The 26,187-nt window shown below is 40.4% G+C and overlaps 1 protein-coding gene across 5 annotated transcripts in view; it reads left to right on the top strand.

Moving 5' to 3' along the window:
• ITSN1 (intersectin 1) overlaps nucleotides 1-26,187 on the top strand; it is a 214,063-nt gene that overhangs the window by 18,438 nt on the left and 169,438 nt on the right. The window contains exon 2 of one of the 5 annotated variants that reach the window (XM_064579188.1): nucleotides 14,097-14,196. The exons of the other annotated variants lie outside the window; for them this stretch is intronic. The gene's annotated coding sequence lies outside the window, so the exon portion shown is untranslated. The remainder of the gene's footprint in view (nucleotides 1-14,096; nucleotides 14,197-26,187) is intronic. 5 annotated transcript variants of the gene reach the window in all.

Raw genomic sequence — 26,187 nt, 5'->3', positions numbered from 1 at the left:
CTTTTGACTGTACCTCTTCCCACCCCTTTTCTAGATCTCTCTGGTATATAATTCTCAATTACACAATCCCGTCATAAGAGGAAAGCATTTCACATTTTCTTTGTGACTTAAGTGTATTCATATTAATGTTTTGCATGTTGAACCTTCATAGGCCTAATTCAGTGAAACATTTCAGTGAATAGGTGGTAGGATATATAGAGAGAGCCTCCAGAGTCTTCTGCTATCAGAAATGACATTAAGGGGCGCCTGGGTGGCTCATTTGGTTAAGCGACTGCCTTCGGCTCAGGTCATGATCCTGGAGTCCCTGGATCGAGTCCCGCATCGGGCTCCCTGCTCTGCAGGGAGTCTGTTTTGCCCTCTGACCCTATCCCTTCTCATGTGTTCTCTCTCATTCTCTCTCTCTCAGATAAATAAATAAAATATTTAAAAAAAAAAAAAAAAGAAAGAAATGACATTAGGTCTAGCCCAAGGAGTAAACGGATTTCCTCTATTTTTTTTTTTTTTAAGATTTTATTAGAGAGAGAGAACAAGCACAAGCAGGGGGGTGCTGCAGGCAGAGGGAGAAGGAAAACAGGCTCCCCGCTGAGCAGAGAGCCCTATGGGAGTCTCGATCCTAGGACGCTGGTATCATCACCTGAGCCGAAGGCAGACACTTAACTGACTAAGCCACCCAGGTGCCCCCAGATTTTGCTGTCATTTGTGGTAACAAAAACATTACAGATGACATATTGGGTAGCTGAACTTAAATAAGAAATTCTTGAGTTACCACAAAAATAGATAGGAGTATTATAACATTATGAAATGAAATTTGGTATAAATGAGCATTTATCATATAGGCACATTTCAGGGCTTTAGGTTGCCTTCTAATTCTAGAAGGAGCGGGAATTGTCTGTAAAGGATTGTTTAGATACGGCCTAAAATTCTTTCATATTCTGAGGTCCCTAGCTCTAGACAGTTGTAGCAATGCTGGATATACCAGGCAGTTTTGCCTGTAATTGTGTTCATATTGGTTTTGTTATGAAATACATTACCTTCTGGATTTCTTCTCAAGTTTGAGATTTAGTTTACAAAACCATTAACTGATACACAATTATTTTGTAAATTATGGGTTTGAATTAGATGGGCCTTTAAGCCCTGCCTTTGCTGGTAATTGTAACCTCTTGTAATTCTGGTCAAGATGCATTCTGGACGCTCTTGGAAATAGTCGACTGAGTCACAATATCCTGAATAGTCTTTTGTCAGATTCAAAAATGTTAGAAAAGATCTAAGTGGGAATGATAAGATGGCATTCACCCATCTGTTTTTGGGTTTACTTCTTTGTGCCATTCATACCTGATTAAGAGGCAAGTTTTAGAACCAAGAGTTACCTAAAAGATTTGTGCAGACAATGGGGATTGGAACTTGAAAGTGACATATCAAAGTGTAGCTACTAGTGTTTTTTTAAAGTCCTGAGTTAGGTAATTGAGCAAGATTTATTGTTATTTCATGATTGAGAGGCAGTATAGCAAACCAATTAAGAGCACAGATTCTAAAGCAAGCCTGCTCAGCTATTGACTGCATAACCATAAGCCAGCGATTTCACTTTTCTGTATCTCTGTTTCCTCATCTGTAAAATGGGGTGGATTATAGTTTTTGCCTTGTAGCGTTGTTGTGAGGATGTGAAAGCATCTAGCACAGTGCCTTGCTAAATAGTAAGCACTTTATAAGAAATGACTATTACCATCATCATTTTTTAAAAAAAATTTTATTTATTTGTCTGACATAGAGAGCACAAGCAGGGGGAGCAGCAGGCCGAAGGAGAGGGAGAAGCAGGCTCCCCACTGAGCAAGGAGCCCGATGCGGGACTCGATCCCAGGACCCAGAGATCATGACCTGAGCTAAAGGCAGACACTTAACCGACTGAGCCACCCAGGTGTCCCACCATCATTATTTTATCATCATCTGTGATCCAGTCCTGGATTTATAATTTAAGACAAAAATGAAGGTGTTATGTAGTCTTATTGCCAGTTGGTTCTGTGACCTCTTTTAATTTCTTAGTTGCTCTTTTTGTCCTGTGTAAGGTTGGCATTTGTCTTAAAGCTTGGTAGAAAGGAGAGGACCAGACGTGTGGCCGGTTTAAAGTGCTTTCATGTACTTAAAAAACATAATTAAATGTAAGAATTCTTAAAATCCAACAACAAAAAGAAACAACTCAATTTTTAGAATGGGCAAAATACATGAATAGGCATTTCTCCAAAGTAGATACACAAATGGCCAACAATGCGTTCAGTCATTAGGGAAATAGAAATCAAAAGTGCCACCTAACACATATTTGGATGGCTGTCATGAAAAAAGGAAAGGGGCTCATGGGTGGCTCAGGCATTAAGCATCTGCCTTCGGTTCAGGTCATGATCCCAGGGTCCTGGGATCGAGCCCCGCATTGGGCTCTCTGCTCCGCGGGAAGCCTGCTTCTCCCTCTCCCACTCCCCCTGCTTGTGTTCCCTCTCTTGCTCTGTCTCTCTCTGTCAAATAAATGGATAAAATCTTTAAAAAAATGAAAAAATGGAAAATGACAAGTGCTGTCAAGAATACGTATTGGAGAAACTGGAAGCCTTACATGTGGTTGGCAGGAATGGTGCTGCTACACAGGAAACAATTCTGTGGCTCCTCAATAAGCTAAACATAGAGTTATCATATGGCCTGGCAATTCCATTCTTAAGTATATACCCCAGAGAAAGGAAACACTGTCAAACAGAAACTTGCAGAAGAATGTTCATTCATCATTCACAATAGCCAAAAAGTGGAAACACTCCCAAATGTCGATCAACTTTTATCAGCGGACAAATTGTGGTATATGCATACAACAGTATTATTCGGTCATAAAAAGGAATGAATGATACCTTCAACAAAATGGATGAACCTTGAAAACATGGCAAGTGAAAGAAGCTAGACACGAAAGACCATGTACTGTATGATTCCGTTTAGATGAAATACTCAGAATAGGCAAATCTATACGTACAGAAAGCAGATTGGTAGTTGCTGGGGGCAGAATATGTGGTTTTCTTTTGGGATGATGAAAATGTTCCAGAACTAGATGTTGGTGATGGTATTAATATATTAAATGGTGAATGTACTAAATGCACTGAATTATACACTTCAAAATGGTTAAGATGGTAATTTTTGTTATATATATTCATTGTTTTAATTTAATTTATTTTTAAGTAAGCTCTCTGTCCAGTGTGGGGCTTGAACTCACAACCCTGAGATGAAGAATTGCATGCCAGCCAGGCACCCCTCTATTTATAATTTTAAAAATGGAAAGAAATTAGAGGTAACATTTAGTTTACCTTGGTGGCAATTTTGTCAAAATATTTCCAAACCATTTTTTTGTAATTTTAGAATGGGATCATACTCAGTTCATATATAGTTCAGTGAAATGTATCATAATTATTCTTGTGTAGATCTAGAAGAGGTAGAAGACGAAAGCCATGAGACTTTTGATACCCATTCTTTCCTTACTGCAGAGGTTCTTAGAGTGTAGTCTGGAGTTCCTGGCGCTCACTGAGACACTTTTAGAGGGTCTGCTGGTTCAGGTTTTTTCATAGTGATAGTTAAGATATTATTTCTCCTTTTTATTCTACTCTGTAAGTGTACAGCGTAGATTTCCAGTGGCTATACAGTGTTTATGACATTATCCCTTTGATGGCTAATGGGTTATGGGCTTGTAAATTTCTGTTTCTTAAAAGTTTCTAAGGTAAGCTCTTAGGGATCCTCAGTTTTTTTTTTAAATTTTTTTTTTTTAAGATTTTATTTATTTATTTGACAGAGAGACACAGCGAGAGAGGGAACTCAAGCAGGGGGAGTGGGAGAGGGAGAAGCAGGCATCCCGCCGAGCAGGGAGCCCGATGCGGGGCTTGATCCCAGGACCCTGGGATCATGACCTGAGCTGAAGGCAGACGCTTAACGACTGAGCCACCCAGGCGCCCCATGGGATCCTCAATTTTTAAAGAGTATAAAAGAGTCCTGAAGCCAGAAATTTAGAGAACCAATGTCTTAGTGAAAATGTTACATGCTAATAACAAAAAATTACGTATGAAGGGCCCTGTGTTACGCATTTTTGAGAATAGAGAGAAAATAAATTGTCAGCCAAATGACTTTTTTTGAGTGTGTGGTGGTTTTATGTCTTCATTGCTCAGAGATTATTAGATTTGGAATAAGGGTGTTCTTTTCAGGACACTGTAAGTCACCAGTTTAGGAAAAGGATCTCAGTTACTGGTTAAGTTTATGGTTTTGAACACCTTTTACAGTAGGAATGATATCCGATATGGTGATTACACTTTAGCATATTTGGTTCCCTCAAACTTTTTTTTTTTAAAGATTTTATTTATTTATTTGAGAGAGCACAAGCAGGGGGAGTGGGAGAGGGAGAAGCAGGCTCCTCGATGAGCAGGGTGCCCGATGCGGGGCTCGATCCCAGGACCCCGGGATCATGACCTGAGCCGAAGGCAGACGCCCAACCAACGGAGCCACCCAGATGTGCCCCCTCAAACTTTTATAATCTGTGATGCATTCGAAGTATAATAAATAATTTTTACTGAGTGCTTACTATGTGCAGGCAGTGTTCTAGGTGTTTTCCCATGTAATGACTCACCTAATCCTCCCAACAACCCTACAGAATAGGTGGGTACTGTTATAATGGTTAGTTAGCTTACCTGTGATTCCACAGCCTGAAAGTGGTGGATCTGGTATTAGGACCCACACAGTCTGGCTGGAGTCTGCACTGTTAACCACTATGCTGTATGCTATCTCAGCCTCCGTGTGTGTATAGTACTAGCTCGATGGGAATACGTATAAGAAGCTCCCATTTGGGAGGCTCACAGTTCTACCTCTTTGTAGTACAGTTGACCCAACATGAACAGAGAGGGGTTAGGGGTGCCAATCCCTGCACAGTCGAAGATCCACATATAATTTCTTTTTTTTTTTTTTTTTTAAGATTTTATTTATTTATTTGACAGAGACAAAGCGAGAGCAGGAATACAAGCAGGGGGAGTGGGACAGGGAGAAGCAGGCCTCCCGCTGAGCAGGGAGCCCGATGTGGGGCTCCATTCCAGGACCCTGGGATCATGACCTGAGCCGAAGGCAGACGCTTAACAACTGAGCCACCCAGGCGCCCTCCACATATGATTTCTGACTCCCCGAAAACTTAACTAGAAGTAGCCTGTTGTTGACTGGAAGTCTTACTGAAACTATCAACAGATTAGTAACATATATTTTGTGTGTTATATATATTATATACTGTATTCTTAAGTCAGCTAGAGGAAACAAAATGTTACTGAGAAAATCATAAAGAGGAGAAAATACATTTATGGTACTGTACTGTATGGGAAAAAATCCACACGTAAGTGGAACCACGCAGTTGCAACCCTGTTGTTGATGGGTCAACTGTATTGCATGATGGTGGTGATGGAATTGGGAGGGTCCTGGGTCTGGTGCCTAAGGGAAGGGCTCCAGCAAAGAGGTAGTTGGAGGAGAGGTGAGGAGCTGTGGGGGCCAAAGTCATGCCCAGAGTGCTTCTGGTCCCAGTTGCTCGTTGGACGTTTCTTTTCTTAGAGACTGGCTCAGCTTATGGCCTCTTAGATCATCTCTTCCCTTTTCTGTGGCCCTTGGGAACAAAATAGATTTTTTAGTTTTCTCCTAGTCTCTGTCTTTGAGGCAAACACTTACATTTGAACTTCTCTGAGGGTTTTTACTACCAACTAGAAATGAGAAAAAAGATTGAAGTGGGGAGGGTATTAAAAGGTAACCTTTAGAAAAGTAACTTAGGGGCGCCCGGGTGGCTCAGCCGGCTAAGCATCTGCCTTCAGCTGTGGTCATGATCCCAGGTTCCTGGGATAGAGCCCCGCATCAGGCTCCATGCTCAGCAGGGAGTCTGCTTCTCCCTCTCTCTCTGCCCCTCCCCCTGCTCTTGCATGCACACATGCGTCTTCTCTCTCTCTCTCTCAAATCTTTTTTTTTTTTTTTTTTTAAGGAACTTAGAACTAAATAGGAACAAATGTCAGTGCTGACAGGGGTCTTTGGGATTCAAATAATCAAGGTACCTCTCTAAGATGGTAATTTAGCCTTGGTGTGGGCCTCGGTCTAGGGTAGGCTCTCTGCCGGGCAGAATAAGCCAGGCCTCTAGCCCTGCGCTAGAAGGCGAGAATGTCGACAAGAATCTGCATTGGGAATAGAGGATGTGCCTGCCCTCCTACCTCCTACTGTCAGCCTTAATACCACAGGATCCCTTTCTGGCACCAAGACCCGTACTGGGATGAAGTCGAGTGCAGGGATGGGGCCTGGGGATCCACACAGTTTGTATGAAGGGGAGGCTCCATTAGTGTTAAAAATCGGGCATTAACAGTACTTTCCCTTTCCAGTTGTACTTCCAGTAAAAGATATTCTTCGCTCTGTAGCCATATCCGTTACTCTGTCCTGAACGCCTGGTGCGGGAAAGCCTAGCTCTGCGGGTGGCAGGCCTGGATCCTCCCTGTGGAGCCTAGAGAGCCTGGGCCTGAGCCTGCACTGGAGTTCAGCAGAAATGCGGGAGCGGGCAGTACATGGTTCCTTCTTCCTGCTTCTTGGAACACTTGATTGAAAAAGTTTTTGAAGCTGAATCCTTAAAAATAATACTGCATGGAATCCTAAAGATACAGATTGGAGGGGGCCCAGCCCTGGGAGGGAGGAGAGCCCATGTTCCCTGTCAAGGTTCCTTTTCAATCCTTGGTGGCCACGGAGTGTGATCCAGTTGTGTTCATGACCACTGTCTCAACATTGTGGGTGGTTTGTATAGATCAGAAGCAGGGAGAGGAGGTATTTTGAACTATTATTGTATCTGCCTGGAAAAGGGTGGTTTGTGCCAATATTTTCATTTAAGCTTTCATGTTCTTGTATTTATTTTCTACCGTTTAATTTTTTTTATTACACAAGATAACATGTTTATGGTATTAAAATCAGAGTGGCTTCCTAGTTACTCGGCTGCCCGAGTCAAAAGCTTATCCCTCGGGGCGCCTGGGTGGCTCAGTCGTTAAGCGTCTGCCTTCGGCTCAGGTCATGATCCCAGGGTCCTGGGATCGAGCCCAGCATCGGGCTCTCTGTTCAGCGGGGAGCCTGCTTCTCCCTCTCCCGCTCTGCCTGCTTGTGTTCCCTCTCTCACTGTCTCTCTGTCAAATAAATAAATAAAATCTTAAAAAAAAAAAAAAAAGCTTATCCCTCATCCTGAATTCCTTAAACCCCTTGTAATCACACACTACTGATCCGGCTTAGTACTTGCTTCACCAGATCCTGCCCCACCCCACCCCCCACCCTCCACCCCCCACCCCCCACCCCTCCTACCCCGCCTTGGACCTGGCTCCCTCCAGCCAGTTTGCCCTCCTTCCCACATCTTTTTCCACTAGAACAATAGCTTTCAAGTTTTTTCTTCTTAGGACCACTTCGTACAACTGAGGATCCCCAAGGAGCTTTTGTTTACGTAGCTTCTGTTTATTGATATTTACCACGTTAAAATTAAACCTGAGAAATTACTCATTTTTAAACTTTTCCATTCATGAATTCACTTAAAATGAATAAACTCATTACAAGTTAGCATAAATTTTTAATGGCAGTAACTTTCTTTTTCAAAACAAAGACTCATCGTGAAAAAAGTGGAATTGTTTTTGCAGTTTAGCAGCTCTCTTTAATGCCTGGCCTAGTAGAAGTCCCCCGGATTCTCATCCACTGCGTAAATTCCTGTGTTTATTGCGGCAAACTCTCAACCTTGTTAGACCCAGCACACCCTTTTTCTGATGCCCCCCGTTATTCTCATGAAGTTAAATACACACAGTTTCAAAAACATCAGTGTAATGCCCTAACTACTTTTGGGTGGGGGGGGCGGGCAGAGAGAGAGAGGGAAAGAGAGAGTCTCAAGCAGACTCCCCGCTGAGTGCAGAGTCCCAGGCAGGGCTGATCTCACAACCCGAGGCTGTGACCTGAGCCAAAACCAAGAATCCCACACTTAGCTGCTTAATCGCACTTAACAGATTAATGGACTGAGCCACCCAGGCACCCCCACCCTAACTTTTTTATAAAGAGAAATCAAAGTAATTTATACTATTTGAGTGTGTCAGAGCTCAGGCCTGACTACACCAGAAGACAGAGGGGGGGATGCTTACTGCAGATGCACCTGCTGCAAATGCACGCTGAGTGAGGTGATTTAGACATGCAGAAAGGCATCATAGTTAATGACCCGACTTTGCTGGAATTGCGAACAATGTTTGGCAAAGCTCAAAACGGTGTTCTCTTGAATTATACTCTTAGCAAATTGAATGTATGGTAAAACCTTGCACAAAGTCTTGTGTGTTTATATGTAAAATGGAATTTGGTTCTAGGATCAGATAATTATAAATGGATTATTTCCCCCTCTACGGGAATGTCTAGAGACATTAGTAAGTTACATGGGATGATTCATTGTATGGGACTGTTCTGAGCTACCTGTTACTTTTTTTTTTTAAGAAGTTATTTATTTATTTGAGAGAGAGAGGAAAAAAGCATGAGTAGAGGGGAGGGGCAGAGGGAGAGGGAGAAGCAGACTACCCCTGAGCAAGGGGGTAGGGTGGTGCTCAATCCTAGGACCCCGGGATCAAGACCAGAGCCGAAGGCACTTAACCGACTGAGCCACCCAGACGCCACTGAGCAGCCCGTTAAATGCCAGCGGTGCCTTCCAGTGAATGTGACAACCAAAAATACTACACATTTCCCAACATCCACTGCGGAATGATACACACCTGTTGAGAACCACTGGTTAATGGAATCTTGGCTAGGTTTAAACAATTTTTTTTAGGGGCGCCTGGGTGGCTCAGATGGTTAAGCGTCTGCCTTCGGCTCAGGTCATGATCCCAGTGTCCTGGGATCGAGTCCCGCATCAGGTTCCCTGCTCGGCGGGAAGCCTGCTTCTCCCTCTCCCACTCTCCCTGCTTGTGTTCCCTCTCTTGCTGTGTCTCTCTCTGTCAAATAAATAAAATCTTCTAAAAAAAAAAATTTTATTTTTAATGTTGGGTCATTATTTTAAAAATGACATTATAAAAGAATTTCAAAAAGGGAGAATAAGTGCCTGTAATCTCACCACCTAATATAACCAGTATTAATATTTTGTTCCATTTTTGTCTTGCCTTTTTTGATTTTTCTATAGGTAATTTTTCCCATTCAAAATAGGATCATTTATAAACTGTTTTTTTTCACTTGTCTGATGCTACTTGATTTTACCTAATTCGTACTTCTCTTTTAAAATCATAACATCATCAAAGGGCGCCTGGGTGGCTCAGTTGGTTAAGCGACTGCCTTCGGCTCAGGTCGTGATCCTGGAGTCCCGGGATAGAGTCCCGCGTCGGGCTCCCTGCTCAGCGGGGAGCCTGCTTCTCCCTCTCCCGCTCCCCCCTCTTGTGCTCTCTCTCTCTCTCTCAAATAAATAAATAAAATCTTAAATAAAATCATAACATCATGTTTATTCTTGATTTGATCGTAAAATTAGCATAATCTCTTGTAAGGTGCGAACAATGCATACTCTTGTCTCCTTCTGACATTAAAAGTGGTGCTAACATTAGGACAAAGTGTGGAGGGGTCAGAACAGAGCCTGGATTTGTAGGGAGTTGGGTGGCCTTGAAAAGTGACTTACCTCTCAAACTCCCAGTTTTCTTGTCTTTAACAGGAATTAGAGATAATGTCTGTAAAGTTCCTGCCCCAGGGTAGAGGGAGATCCCTGTCTGGTCTTTGGCCCCTGCTGATCTAAGTGGACTGCAGGCTTCTGGAGGGCAGGATGGGTATCTTACCCTTTTTTGTCTCTAGCATTAGCTCAGTACTTGACTCATCGATCCATCCAACTAATGGATGTGGCAAAAATTTGTTACTGTGTCTGACTGTGAATAAGCTTTGTTTTCTATCATGCTTCTGCTTATACCTCCATCACAGGAAAATGACATCTAGTCTCTAGACTAATGTCTCTAGACATCTCAAACCTCAATAGATCTTGCCCCAAATGGGGTCATTCATTAGTTCAGGATAAAGATGTTTCTGAGGGGCACCTGGGTGGCTCAGTCGTTAAGCATCTGCCTCCGGCTTGGGTCATGATTCCCCGGTTCCTGGGATCAAGCCCAGTGTCGGGCTCCCTGTTCAGCAGAGAGCCTGCTTCTCTCTCTCCCTCTGCTGGTCCCCCTGCTTGTGCGCACTCTCTCTCTGTCAAATAAATAAATAAAATCTTTAAAAAAAAAAAGATGTTTCTGAAGTTCTGGGCACACCTGATTGTTGTATTTATGTCTAGATACGGCTTGAATGTTGTTATTACTCAGTATTTTGGGTTAATTGTTTGATTATGCCACCCTGCCTTTGACACGTGTAATTAAATGAGTTTGTATTTAGTGTGTTCCTTAAGCCAGGTGTGTTTACCTCAGAGGCTGTTGAAGCCTTGAAGTCATGTCTTTAGGACTCGTTGGTACCTTTAAGATATCTTTACAGGTATGATTTTCTTCCATTGTGGATCTTTTTTTTTTTTCCTTTCAAAAATTTTGTTTTCAGCCATTAAGATATGAGATTTAACAGTTCAGTCCCCTTGAATTTTTTTTTTTTTAAGATTTTATTTATTTGAGAGAGAGAGAATGAGAGAGAGCACAGAGAGAGGGCCAGAGGGAGAAGCAGACTCCCTGCCGAGCAGGGAGCCCGATGCGGGACTCGATCCTGGGACTCCAGGATCATGACCTGAGCCAAAGGCAGTCGCTTAACCAACTGAGCCACCCAGGCACCCCCCCTTGAATGTTTTAATGTGTTACTATTGGAATTCTGAATAATTTAATTTGAAAAATGAATTGACTGTTCTTAAAGTTTCTGGATTCTGAAGGGCCCAAGGCATAGAGGCAGAAACAGTGGTTCTCAGCCTTTAGCATGCATCCGAATTACCTGGAGAACTGTAATAAAACAGGTTGCTGGTGCCCACCTGGTTTCTTATTCACTAGGTCTGGGGCAAGAATTTGCATGTCCAACTAGCTTGCGATATATGCCTATGAGGCAGGTCAGGGACCAGACTTTGGGAACCACTGGGCTGAAGTGTTTTAAGTCAACTAAAGGTGAGAATATGGAGGGAGGTGATGGGGCCCAGCGTGTTTGTGTTCCCTGAAGATACTAGAATAAAAAAGAAAAACTGGTTTTGGAACGGAAGGAAAACATGGTCATAAATCCTTAAAAATACCCTGTGGTAGTTGTAATGGTTGTTAAAATTAAGATAGCAAAAGAGGATTGGGAATAACTTAGTTTTTAAAAGTTTGTTTTACCTTTTAAAAAATAAGAGTAAAAAAATAAGATTAATGTAATGCATGTTCACAATGGAAAGTATATATATACAGAAAATTTTCTATTCTAGAAGAGAAATTTCCTTACATTATAATTTTATCGTATGAAGATACTCTGTTAATTTTTTGGTAATTTCCATTCAGTATCTCTTTTATGCTTAGAACTTTCGATTTTGTTTTTCCCCTCAAAGTTTTGATTAGCTAACAATATATGCTCATTATAACAAAAGAAAAAGATCATAAAGAACACTTAATCTTTCCAGACACAACCGCTTTAGCTTCCTGCAATTTTACCATTAGAGATCTCTTGATATGAAGATAACTTTTGATACATATTATCCTGACCATAGGGTTTTTTTTTTAAGATTTTATTTATTTATTTGAGAGAGAGAGAGAACGAGTGGGGGGAGGGGCAGCGGACAAGGAGAAGCTGGCTCCCCACTGAGCAGGGAGCCTGATGCCAGGCTCAATCCCAGGGCGACCTGAGCCAAAGGCAGATGCTTAACCGACTGAGCCACCCAGGTGCCCCCTGACCATAGGGTTTTATTACCTAAATTTTTTATGCAGTATCTTTTTGTGTCATTAAATGTAATTCTGAAGCAACTTTTTTTAGGTACAGAGAATCCTAATCTGATAAGCATGATTTATACCTACATCTTTTCGGACAGCGCCTGAAACCTCCCATCCTTAGGATGAATTCCCTGAAGTGGAATTGGTAGGTCAAAGAGCAAGTAAAATGTAAGGCTCTTGATACACTTTACCAAATTATCTTCAGAAAGGGCTTACTAGGGCGCCTGGGTGGCTCAGTTGGTTAAGCGACTGCCTTCGGCTCAGGTCATGATCCTGGAGTCCCGGGATCGAGTCCCGCATCGGGCTCCCTGCTCGGCAGGGAGTCTGCTTCTCCCTCTGACCCTCCCCCTTCTCATGTGCTCTCTCTCATTCTCTCTCTCTCAAATAAATAAATAAAATCTTAAAAAAAAAAAAAAAAAGAAAGGGCTCAGTAATTACTGCCCAGGCTCCAAGTCTACACTCATTGCCATTTTAATATTTGCCAGCTTGATAGGTGAAATATAGTATCTCTTTGTTTTAATTCCATTCTTTTGAGGATAAGAAGCTTAGCACTTTTTTTCATGTGTTAATTGCTCATTTATATTTCTTCTCTTTTGAATTTCTGCCCTTGTCCTTGTCACATTTTCTTCTTGAGTTAATCTTTTATTAATTTATGTGAGCTCCTTATACTTAGGGATTTTAATTCCTTTTGTCAAATGCTTCAGATACTTTTGACCAATTTCTTATTTGCTTTTAAAACTTGTGGGATTGTTCTTTTTTAGAAGTGTTTAAACCCCCTCATCCATCACTGTTTCCCATTTTTAAGGATTTCTTTCCCATGATGTTAAGCAAGAAAATTCTCTCCACGATTTTATAAATGTTAACCCTGATTTTCTCCTGGTACACTTTCATGGTTTCGTTTTTTCACTGGAATCTTTAAACCATCTGTAATTTATTTTGGTGTGAGCAAATAAATTTATTCTATTGTGAGCAAATGTGATTTACATCTTTTTTTCATTTTTACTGTTTTGTTAGGTAATACATTTTCTTAACATTTAATTATTCTGGTCACACTATGCAAACAGGCAAATTTAGGTAGCAAGTTGGAGATAAGCATTAAGTTTTCACACTGCTCTGAGGAGCACTGGGAATTCCGAGAAGCCTTTGAAAGGGTTTGCCATGGGGATATAGAAGTGGGAGAGCAGGGAAGAGCTGGGCAAGTGTGGGCGTTTATAGCTCCAACTTCTAAGAACTATAGACTTAGATGGTCAGCTGGGCACCTGCTAGGCAGATCTTGGGTAGAGCTAATAATAGGCTGTTCAAAATTAACATGGTCAAAACAGTTTTTTTTTTTTAAAAGATTTTATTTTTAGGTCATCTCTACACCCAACATGGGGCTGAAACCTACAATCCCAAGATCAATAGTGACATACTCCACTAACTGAGCCAGTCAGGCGCCCCCAAACAGAAATCTTAATACTATCCCTACCGTAATCTGTATACCCCAAACCTTTCTCATCTTAGTAAATGGTGCCATTAGCCATGCATGTGTGCAGCACAAGAAAGTGTCGCAGCTGTCCTTTATCCCTCTCTTCTCACTTCCTGTCTACTCCATTGTTAGGTTCTGCAGGCTTTGTGTCCAAAATATATCCTGAATCTGACCCCTCCTCATCATTTCCACGGTTAAAACATTAGTCCTGGCCACCACTGTCTCACATGAGTATCTGCCATGAACTCCTCGCTGGTTTTCTTTCTTTTTTTAAAGATTTTATTTATTTATTTGACAGAGAGAGACACAGTGAGAGAGGGAACACAAGCAGGGGGAGTGGGAGAGGGAGAAGCAGGCTTCCCGCAGAGCAGGGAGCCCGATGCGGGGCTCGATCCCAGGACCCCGGGATCATGACCTGAGCCGAAGGCAGACGCTCAACGACTGAGCCATCCAGGCGCCCCCCCTCGCTGGTTTTCTTGATTCCACTCTGTTTACCTGGAATCTGTTCCCCACAATAACTTCCACAGCATAAATCAGATCATGTCCTTCTCTTGCTTAAACCTTTCAGAGACTTCCCACACTTAAAATCCAAACCTCACTTAAAGAGTTACTTGTGGTCTGGATCTCTTGCCTCCAGTTTCCTTTCTACACTGCCCTCATTTATTTACTTTGTACCAGCTAACCTGGCCTCTTTCTATTCCTTGAACAGCTTCTTTTCTTTCTTTCTTCAGATCTTTGCATTGGCTGAAACTTCTCTGGAGCCACCCAGAAAATACCCAGTGTCTTGTTAGAGAGGCTTTCCTTCTACCCAGGCTTGCGAAGAAACCCCAGGTACCACCTCCGGTCATCACCCACCTCATTTTCTTTGGAGTGGTTCTCTGTATGTGAAATGATCATATTTATTTTTTTACTTATTTATTAGCTGTCTCCTCATTCTAGAATATAAACTCCCTAAGAGCATGGACTCTGTTTTGTTCCCTTCTCAAATTCCCTCCCCTTAGCCCCATGTCTGACTCATGGTCCTGGTAAACGGTACTGGGTAACCATTTGCGCAACTGCTCCCTTCTTGGGGCCCAGCCCACACTTAAGAGCAGCTCAGCTTTTATATCTTGAGCTTGTGCGAAGTTTTGTTTGCAGAACATTTTCTTTTTTTTTTTTTTAAGATTTTATTTATTTATTTGAGAGAGAGAGAATGAGAGAGAGCAAGCACATGAGAGGGGGGAGGGTCAGAGGGAGAAGCAGACTCCCTGCCGAGCAGGGAGCCCGATGCGGGACTCGATCCCGGGACTCCAGGATCATGACCTGAGCCGAAGGCAGTCGCTTAACCAACTGAGCCACCCAGGCCCCCTGCAGAACATTTTCTAGGTTAACAAAAGTTTGAAGATAATTTACTTAGAAGGTGGGAATTTAAGGATATATGAGAAAGAAAAGATTTTATGGAATTTAAGAAACAAGAGAGATGAACATAGGGGAAGGGAAGGAAAAATAAGATGAAAACAGAGAGGGAGACAAACCATAACAGACTCGTAACTCTAGGAAACAAACTAAGAGGGTTGCTGGAGGGGAAGAGGGTGGGGGATAGAGTCATGGGGGGATGGGCATTAAGGAGGGCACTCCATAGAAAGAGCATTGGGTGTTATGTGCAACTGATGAATCACTAAATTCTACCTCTCAAACTAATAATACACTATATGTTAATTAAATTTAAAGTAAAAAAAAGATTTTAATTTGACGTTTGTCAGAGCATTCCATTTGCTTCTTAAATATGTTGGTGTATGATTCCTGACTTTTTAACCTGAAGGGGTGAACATGAGAACAGCATATGATTTTAAACATTTCCTGCCCAAGAGTACTTTTTCTTTACCTACCAAATTGCAGACCATAGATTATTTTTATCCTGTAATTAGGAAGATTATGAGATTATATACTCCTATGTTTACCCTTTTTAGAGTGCTTCCTGAATCCCAAGCCAAAGCATTTAGATAGCTTTATTGTGTAAATATTTGTGTTCCAGGTGTGCTATTCATATAAATGTATGTTCCCCTTGATCTATACGTAGATGCGTATTATTTTTGTGTTTTCTTTTTCCTCATTAAATTGTAAACACTCGAATTTATGACTTCTATGCTTCCTTTTTTTTTTTCTTATGCTTCCTTTTTAACTCTGCACTGTACTGGAATTCTGATGTGTACCAGGTTGCTGTTCCCTAAACGAGTTGTTTTTTGTGACACTCGTCCTATGATAGTTCAAGTAGTTTAGTTTGGCTACTGTGTTAATTAGGAACTCCTCTTAGTTGTGTTATTACTTTCTGCATTTTAACCAGTAAGTACAAGGAGATTGCCTTTTGTTTTTGCTTTATGTGTTTTCATCTTATAGTATGGGGAGTATGAAGATTACAACTGTTGTTTTCATTATGGATTATGTATCTTATGAAAATAAATTTTTTTTTAATCACACGTAACTTTTTCCTTGAAATGGTGCTTTATTAATTTAGTGACTTTTCCTTGCTTTTTGTGTTTTTTGGTGGATCTTTACTCATACTTGAATTTCTTATTTTAGGTGCATTCTAGCTAGCTTGGCCTGCTCTCCTTACAGCAGCCTGTTGTTTAATAGATATACTGTTCTTTTGCATTTTATTGCTTCTAAAGCAGGTATCTCCGAGTTTAAAAAAATAACTTATAGTTCATTTTTAAAACGTGAGATATAGGGATGCTTGGGTGGCCCAGTGAGTTAAGCGTCTGCTTTCGGCTCCAGTCATGATCCCAAGGTTCTGGGATCGAGTCTCACATCGGGCTCTCTGCTCTGTGGGGAGTCTGCTTCTCCCTCTCCCACTACCTGCCACTCCTCCTGCTTGTGAGCTCTCTCTCTCTGACAAAGAAATAAAATCTTTTTTTTTTAAATAAAGTGAGATATAATGGCATATAATGTTATATTAGGTTCAGGTGTAGGACATAATGATTCTTACAGTTCATTTATTTCAAAGGAAATGGGTAGATTTCATTCCTCTGGACATTTCTTATTAGCTTGTATCCTGTGGAGTATTTTCATTGGCGCCATATGTTGAGGGTTCTTTCAAGGAAGGGAATTTCATGTGTCCAAGGGTTGAATGAGAGGTTGTCTCCACATGTTTGAAGTACAGCAGGTTGGCCTGCCCAGACTTTTGGGGGAGAAAATGAAGCAAAACAAAACAAGCAATGGACAAATGACTTCTTGGTTTAGGGGCCACAGTGTTATCATCTGTCTGTTACAAGATTAAGTTGTAAACTCTGGAGTGGGCAGAGCTAGGGAGAAGGTTATTTTCTTCTACCTCCTGCCCATTGGGGTGTGGTGTTCTTCTGTATATCAGAAATTTTGTCAGGGGCATATGAATTAGTCAGCTTTGGCTAAATTACTCACCGGTAACAATCCCGAATCTCCGTAAACTGCAACAACAAAACTTTACTTTTCACATTAATGCTTTTGTGGGCTTCATTCCAAGACCCAGTGTGGAAGAGTGAAAAGAGCCATGATAGAACCTCCCCTTGGTTCCTAACGCTTCTGCTCAAAAGTGCCATATGCCCTTGCTACTCATACTTCATTGGCCAGAGCAAGTCACATGGTCAAGCACGGCCTCAGTGGACAAGAGGTGTAATCCCATGAGGGGATGGCAGGTAGGGAAGGATTGGTTAAGGGAAGAGCAACAAATATTTTGACAATAATATTGTCTGTTGGAGTATATTTTGGATATAGTGATGTTACGGAAAGGTTTCCTACTTTGAGGGGTGTTCAGAGTTGGAAGTGAGGGCAGGAAGGTTTGCAGCCCATGCTCTGAAGCCCCTTGACAATGAGAACTGACTAGTGAATGTCTTTATTACCATTTTGGGGACCTCACCTGATGGTGGATCTAATACATGATAGCTTCTTAACAAACGTTTATTGAATTAGTGGGCAAAGAAGTCTAACAATAAGAAAGTTCTTTTCATTGTAGTGCTTCCTATAGCTTTGCTTGAGACTGTTTTATGGAGTAGTTCCTATAAATAGCACCTTTCAAATATTAAATGAAAAAATGCTTTTTGGGAGATCATTTTTGTTGTAAAAAAAAATTTTTAATGATCTTTCTAGAAAATTTGAAAAATGTGTATTAAATATAAGCAAGGCAAAGATCATCTTCTATCTGGCAACCCAGGACCACTACTGATCATGTTTATTATATACCCTACTGTAATTCCTTTTCCTCTTCTTTTTCTCCATATAGTTTTTGAACAGTGCCATGTTGATAGTCCTGTTGTAATCACTTATTTTTCTCCTTTTTGCAGTATCTCTTGCTTCACTTGTGAATCAGCAATTCTAAGGGGCATGTAACTTTCCTTGTTCTCGTTCTCTCTTCTCAAGTCTGGACTCCTCCATATGAGCTGTACACTCAGTCACAAAAGTTACCTCCTATTTCTGTCCCCTCTCTGACCATAGCAAGAGTGGAAGCGAGCAGAAGAATGATGAAAGGTGTAGGCCTGAAAATTAAGGGACCAAGGTGATTTTCAGACTAGACAATCAGCTCCTAGAGAATCAAGCTCTTTTCCTCCCCTCCCCCCTTTTTCTTTTTTCTTTTTCTGTTGCTCAGAGATCACTTGTTCCTATCTTGGAGTTTGCACAGTCTTTTGAATGACCTGAAAGTCAAGAACTTGATAATAAATTGGTTTTAGTCCTATCATCTTTTTCTTACTGATACCTTAGAGAAGTTTAATGTGAGTCATTCAAGAACTTGGCCCCTGCCTGAACCTGTCTTGAGTGCCTGCTTTATCTAAGGTTGAAGCATTTTTTAGGCGGCAACTGATCTTTTGTAGGCAGGCCACTGAACACGTTCACCATTCCTTGTTCTTTTGAATCATTAATCATCTTCCCTCTGAGCTCTGCCAATGGGGCTGGATCTTGAGCCATTTGGCCCTTCACAATGTGGGGAAATCCTCCCCGCTGAGGTGAATGCATGAAATATTTCTTGTCTCAGTATAGACTGGAGAACTGGTTTGTCTCCAATAATGCACAGATTGCATTCCTTCTATGTTACTAAAAGGTACCTTTTGTATCCGTTTATAAAGAGCTCTGATCGGGACTGTAAAATTACTGTGCAGATGACATGAATTAACCTATTAAACTCTTTGGAATTACTCGTGGTACTGAATGTAATTTCTGAATATTTTGAAATACCAAGTGTAGGCTCAGCTCAATGGCCAGTTTTTGAGTTTTGATGAATTTCTCTATTTTAGTTGTTCTGGTTGCTATCCATTTTAGAAACATTCACTCTGCCAAATAGTTTAGCAGTGTGTGCAGAATGACAGCTTAAATAATGTGCGTGTTTGCTGTTGAAGCAGATGCCTCTAAGTAAAGCTGCCTGGATCAAAGAGAGAAAGAGTCTCCATGTAGTATCTGTTAGAGACTAATGGGAGCCCTTCAAGTTATTCTTTGTTTCCTATCCTAGATTGTAGTTTTCTCTGTTCTAATAAAGGATTTTGATTAGTTCTGTGTTGGTAGCATGCTAACTTCGTAAAGAAATGTGATTCAGTAATAATTTTGCGTTTCCATGTGACTACTTATGTAATCTGACATGTATCTCCTTTAAGAAAAGTGCCCATTGTTAAGGTCAACTCACAGGTCAGACATTAATCTTGATTGTCAAGTGCCTCCAATCATTTATGGAGACTAAAGAGTTCTTGATGGCACTCATCTGAGTACTGAGTCTGCTGAATAAAAGACAGTCAGGGCTTTGGTCTCTTTTGTGTTGCAGTTCTTAGCAGGATCCAAAAGAATGAAGTTTTCCAAAGATGGAATAGCATGATTTATGAGAGTATTTATTAAGATATAGGTAATATGTTAAAAATTAGCTTTATGTAGTTTGGTCTAAGGTGAGCTCTTAGAAACTGATGAAAAGGATGGTTTAAAATAAAGCTAAGCTTTATTTAAAGTCTGGATTTGTGGGTAGAAACAATTTCCCTAGGGTATTCCATAATTCCCTTTGATTAAATTTCAGAAAGAGTGTCTATTAGAATGGAATAAAAAAAATAATCATTCTTTCAAATGAGGCTTAATTGCAATGACATAAACAGGAGTAACCCCAACCTTAGAGACAGGTGATTTCTTAAGTCCACTTTTTACTCTAGTGTGAACAGAAAACCACAGGGTCATTTTGATTGTTTTATAACTCTATAAAGAATTTTTTACATCCTAGTTATATTCTCTTCCTTTTGAATTCTCAGGTAAATAAGTCCTGAGCTGGTGGCTTATAAAAATAGGCTGGTTCAGAGACACTTTATAAAAAAACTAGCTTTCTTCTCTTTTTCCAATTAACCTTTCATTATGAAAAATTCCAACACCTACAAAAGTGAGGGGAGTATAAACCCCATGAACCATATCCATTACCCAGCTGTGATAGTTATTAACTCTTGGCCCATCTTGTTCCATCTCTCCCTCCTGGCCCCACTCCAGATTATTTTGAAGCAAGTTCTGGACATATCGTTTCATTAAAGCGAGTTGCTTTTGATAGTGACAGTCGAAGCCACTTTCCTTTTTGGCATTAGCACAGATGCCAAAGGCTGAATAGAATTTATAAGACAGACTTTGCATTGAAGAGTTTACCTTTTAAGAAAGGAGCTCCTATTTTCACTGGATACTTTCTTCAAGTTTCTCTTGTCTTTCAAATAGAGGTGTATTTGCAAAGTTCTTAAGTTCTTATCTGTTTGGAAATTCCTGTAGCAAGTTCAGGTTTAGTCGTCCCGTACTGTTTTGGCTGTGACTTATCTAAATAGTATTGAAGGGAAGAAAGAATTATTTCACCAAGAGTTGGCTTTGAGACGAGTTAGATATATTCAGTGTATTAAGGAAGTGCCCCTTAATGTTGTAATCATATACTGGCTTTTAAAGGTACCTCATAATAATGGCTCTTAAAAAGTACAAATAAAACACTTAAAGGTGATCTTTTGTCCTTGCCAGATAGTGGGACAATTTAATTCCTTTTTTGAGGCAAAATAAAATTTTCTTTCAAGTACCTGAGATCTGCAAGTATTGGTTGACTCATCCTTTGTTTTTAAACCTATTAGTTTCCCCGGGCCAGTGTGTTTTTCCGTATATGTTGACCTTGCACTTTAAACTGAATTCCTTTTGTCCTTTGAATGAGGCATAAAGCTTCAGTGTATATTGGTTTCGGGTGAAAAATAGAACTTTAACTTTTTCTGTGATTTCTGAAAAATGTCAAGTGGCTTTAATAATAATAATGATAGTTTCTCAATTTACTCCTAAAAAAAAAATTAGACTCAACAGATTAAATAGAATGTTTTCTTTCTAAAACTAAAGCCAATTTTGCCTTAACTGTTGATTCTTAGAGTCGAGTTCTTGAACACAGGTAACTGTGGGGTTCACTTTTATATTTTACATTGTTAACCATTATAGAGTACTCGGTGACTTGGCATATTGGATGCTGGAAGTACTGGACTGAGCTAGATCAGGAATCTAATTTGCAGTGTGATTATGCCTCTACTTTTCTTCAGTAGCTAAACAGAAGTAATTATATTTACATTTTACCTATTTCGCAGAGATGTTGTTAGAAATACTATAATTAGATTTTTTTTTTAATTTGCAAAAATATTTGAGTTGCTTCACAGATAGGTGCTATATAAAAGCAAGGTGTTATTAACATCTCATTTTTCTTGGTTTGTGCTTTTGACGCTAGAAACATATTGCTTTTTCTCTTTTGGGGTACAGGTTCTGATACATGTTTTGAAATTTGTTCTCTTAATGTTCTTAGCAGCTGAGATGCTATAAAAGCATTCTTGTGTCCTATTTTTAATACACAGCGATGAGTCTGGATAGATGGCAAAGTTAATGGCAAGGCAATTGAACTGTGCTAAGTGCTCGCCTGCCTATCTTTCTGGCCTCTCCACTTTCAGGGTAGAGTTACTGTTTACAGTGACACGTTTTGCTCTCTGGGACTGCAAAGTCTTGAATCCATTTGCCTTTTGCCTCATTGCCTTGAACTCAAATTTTGTTTTATTTCCCTCTTTCTATTTTGTATCTTAAATTTCCGGATGGATGATCTGGTTGGTTAACTACTGGAGGGAAGATGAATGCTGTCTAATAAAATCAGAATGAGATTCTTCCCATAGGGGTCATGAATTAGGGAGTCCTAGAACTAGTAAGTGAGCAGATCTGATCCTAAAGCCAGCCACCAGACTCTCCAGTTTTCCTAGACTCTCATTGTGTGTTTATGGGTAAAGTTGTTCTCTTTAGCTGGTCTGGGTTGTTTTGTTTGTCAGTGGCCAAAATGGTTGATTTTCCAACACCATTTGGACATGCTTCATGTATATTTTACAGAATATTCACTTTCTTTTAACAACAGCTGGTCAGTCTTTTTTTTTTTTTTTTAAGATTTTATTTATTTGACAGAGACACAGCGAGAGAGGGAACACAAGCAGGGGGAGTGGGAGAGGGAGAAGCAGGCTTCCCGCGGAGCAGGGAGCCCGATGCGGGGCTTGATCCCAGGACCCTGGGATCATGACCTGAGCCGAAGGCAGACGCCCAACGACTGAGCCACCCAGACGCCCCTAGCTGGTCAGTCTTATACTTAGTTAAGTTTAAAGAATTTTAACCTTAGTAATTAAACAATTTCCCACTTTCATTGGGATGCTTATAGACACTGCTTCCTTTTTAGTAGGAGATAATCTGTGATATATTTAGGTTTTGATGTTACTAATTTGTAGAACTTGAAGTAGGGGTGGTAGTTTTTGGGAATAGGACGGATTCTTTCTCATAGGGTGGTCTCCTTTGTTACATTGTTATGTTGAGCAACTCAAAGGGTTAGTATGAGTTCCAATTGGAAATGAGTTAACTTTTAAGAACAAATGAGATGACTTGCTCAGGACAGCATTCCAGATTCATAGATAGGGACAGTTGTCAGTAGATTATGAAATGTTTTTTAGTAGTCCTCATTATATCATACACCTTGAATTGGCATGCTGTGACAACCAATTGGTACTGAATAAATAAACAGGGAAGCCTCTGATGTTAAACTGAACTTGTTTGATTTTAAGGCCAAAGAAGTGAAGACTGTTTCTAAGAAAAATTTGTGCTGTGTGCAGATAAAAAACAACTCCTAAGCATTTTTATTGTTGCCCCCAAAACAGCACATTTCTAGAATATGATTACCTAGTTTATCTAAAAAAAAACAAAACAAAAAAAAACCCCACCTTGCCTATGTTAAGGTATTAAGGTAAAAAAAAGTCATCAGTGTTCTAATTCATACTATTTTTTTTCCTCAAAAAGACATATGTTTAAGCATCTGCTTCATTAGTTGGACTATATTTTACATATTTCTGTCAGAACTCCAGATCACTGACTTGAAAATTACATGACTAATATAATCCTGTGAAGTTTAGGAAAATAGTAGTTCATTTCTGTTGAATTCCTTGAAACATTATTTGGAGTCAGAGTCAACTTTTAAAATTACCATTTTTTGGGGCGCCTGGGTGGCTCAGTTGGTTAAGCGACTGCCTTTGGCTCAGGTCATGATCCTGGAGTCCCGGGATCGAGTCCTGCATCGGGCTCCCTGCTCAGCAGGGAATCTACTTCTCCCTCTGACCCTCCTCCCTCTCATGCTCTCTGTCTCTCCTTCTCTCTCAAATAAATAAATAAATAAATAAATCAATCTTTAAAAAAAATTACCTTTTTTTTTTTGTTCTTTGTGTGTGTATTTTTTTTTTTTTTTTTTTTTTTTTTTGCTTTGTTAATCTGTTTGGAGAATTGAAATTGGTTCCTGAACATTTGGAGTACTACACTCTAGCAGGAAGCTCCCTGGGGAAAGACTCCTTGTTCAGTTTTCAAGCTATGCAGGTGACCCCTGAAGATAGAAGGGTGATCACATGGAATTCTCAGTATTTACTTCATTCATTCATTCTAAAACCAGTTCATTCACTGGACATTGTTTGTATGCCTTTTATGTAAGCCATACCATGTAACAGATGTAAGAAACAGACCCAGTAATTTACATGCATCTCGATGCTAAGCCAAGAGCAGGCAGAAGACACAGGTTAAACCATTCTAGGGTCTAAACAAGACAGGGGGTCCAAGTTTAGAATGGCCAGAAGAGTTAACCAGGGTAAGGGAGGACAGAGAGGGAGCGTGGGCATAAATCTGCAAATGGTAGGTAAATTCATTTCTTTTGTAAGAATAGTTCACTAGTAAATAGTTACTAATCTGTAGTAGTTGTGCAATAAATAAAATACTCATGGTTGTCTAATGTTGACATATTAATTTTGGATGGCTTTTCTTGATGTGTTTCTACACACTGTCTAGGCTCAATTTTTTTCCTTTTAAATTTTATACTCGTTGATGGGCAGTGTCTACATTTCTCTTGCCAATTCTGTAATGTGTGCCTGTTTGGGTTTCAGCTGCCCGCTCCCCATATTCAGTAGCTTTGTTGCCTCAGGGGGGCAAAGTTATTGGAAAAGGTAAATCTGGTCCTGACACATTCCTGTGAAATCTTTAAGTAGCTGTCTTGTCCAGGTCTGTCAGTGGGACATGGTCTAGTCTCAGCTCCACCCTTAACCCTTGTCCTTGGGATGGCTTCCTTCCAGAGTGTTCACTCTCATCGGAGGCAGCGATTCTGCAAATGTATCTCCATTCTCCAAAGCCTATCTGCTGAGGGGTGACCTTTCTACCATGCTCCGTTCACCATTTTCTCTTCTCTACTGCCTTTGTACCCTGACCTGCTGTCCGTTGTTGTATGAAGCATGCGGTGCCAGAATTATTTATTTACTCTCTGTTCCTGTTCGAAATTTGAGCTCTTTGAGGCAGGACCTATATCTTTCTGTCTTTGGATTTTTATGTTTCTCACAGTAACTGTCATATAATAAATAGTCATTATTTTATTTAAGCGGAGCAGTTTAACATTTAAACATGTAGTTATTGTGCTGTATTTACTAATAATTGTGACTGAACAAAAGTGTGTAAGGCATTGTTTTAAGCCTTTTACTTACATTAAAACTCCTTTAATCCTCCTTATTGTTAAAGAAAGAATTATTCTGACACTTACTAAAATTGTAAGGAAGATTTTATTCCAGACTGTTGTAATAGAGGAGAGAGATTGGGTTCACCTCTGAACACAGGGACAAGTGGGGGTTTATAGCTAGGGAGAGGGGTGAAGAGGGTCAGTGGAGGGAAAATTACTAAGAAGAGACATCAAGGGCCGGAGAGGGGGCGCGGATTCTGGCTAAAGACAGGCCAAGAACTCACCCATCAAAGGTTGGGGATGAGGAGCTTGATCACATACCGAGTGTGATCAGATATCGGGGGAGAGGGGTTCTCATGAAACTGGCTTATTAGCAGGATTCTTGCTAAAATTGAGCTAGGCAGACTGAAGACAGGCCAGGCCAAAGCCAAGGCCTAGTCAAGAGGAGGAGTGCTTAGAGGAACCTGATTAAAATGTGGTCAGGGAGAGAGTGTCATTATGAGCCTTTTCAGTTAGGGACTATTAATTCCGTGCATTTTACAGATAAAGAATCTAAAACTCAGAAGTAGCCAGAGCAACTCACACAAGGCCCAGGGGCAGTAAGTACCAGAGCTGGATGCTTACTGGATGCTTTGCATCTGATGACTTTTAAACTGTTGATCATCTTCTGGCCTCTGTGCCCTGCCTGGTGACAGCTCAGTGAATTTTTGCTAACCTATCGTGAGAATCAGTCGAAGTTTGCTTTTATTTTAGAATGACTCGTGGTCTGGCTGCGGCCAGTGCTCTTGAGAAGCCTGTGATTTGCCCTGGAACAACACACTCAGCTTGTAATACAGAGGGACATTTAAGGGTGAGCAGCTTTATTAGAATTTCAGATAGATGGGGTGACTATGTACATTTCTGTTTTCTAGTCTGTTCAGCAGAGTAACCATTTCAGTTAGATTTCTGGATCTTACCTATTGAAACATAGCCACAAAGGAAGAAAATATAAAAATTAGGATTTTAGATGTTCTGAACATAAAAGGTGATTTTAAACATTAATCAGGCAAGTATTTCTCTGCAAAGCTCGTAAAAAATGGGTGAGTTATCCTGTTAGCTTTATGAATCAGCTGCTTTCAAAATGCTGTTGAGCGAAACATGACCATTTTTGTGATTTCATTTAGTTTTCTTTTTTTTTTAAGATTTTTTTAAATTTATTCATTAGAGAGAGAGCCAGTGAGAGCATGAGCAGGGTGGAGGGGCAGAGGGAGAGGGAGAAGCAGGCTTCCTGCTGAGCCTGGAGCCCGATGTGGGGCTTGATCCCAGGACCCCGAGATCATGACCCCAGCCGAAGGCAGACACCTAACCTACTGAGCCACCCAGGCTCCCCTATGTACAACTTCTAATGCAACTTTTAAATTTTTGGTATATTTTCTTCTATCAGAGCATTTTTGAAAAAGAACAACATGGTGGACATAATAATGTGTATAAAGTTCTAAACTTTTTTTTGATGAGCATTTTTAATTGTTTTAATAGTTACATATTTCATTGTATAGATTTGTTATAACATAATTTACCTGTACTATTAATAATGTTCTTATACTATCAAACATTGAAGATTATTTCAGTTTTTAATTGTTCAAAATAAAGTCACAGTGAACACCATTTGGACATATATCTTTGCATTTTGGGTTATTTTCTTAGGGCGGATTCCTAGAAATTGAATTATTGGGTACAGGGGTAAGAACATTCCCCCCCCTTTTTTTTAAATTTTATTTATTTATTTGAGAGAGAATGAGATAGAGCATGAGAGGGTCAGAGGGAGAAGCAGACTCCCTGCTGAGCAGGGAGCCCAATGCAGGACTCGATCCTGG

This window comes from Mirounga angustirostris, unplaced genomic scaffold (assembly GCF_029215605.1).
Source record: "Mirounga angustirostris isolate CCGP_5_RB_7025 unplaced genomic scaffold, mMirAng1.0.hap1 SCAF_1, whole genome shotgun sequence".
Taxonomy (NCBI): Eukaryota; Metazoa; Chordata; class Mammalia; order Carnivora; family Phocidae; genus Mirounga; species Mirounga angustirostris.
The sequence above is the reverse complement of the archived record's forward strand: the minus strand, read 5'-3'. Positions and strand labels throughout refer to the sequence as shown.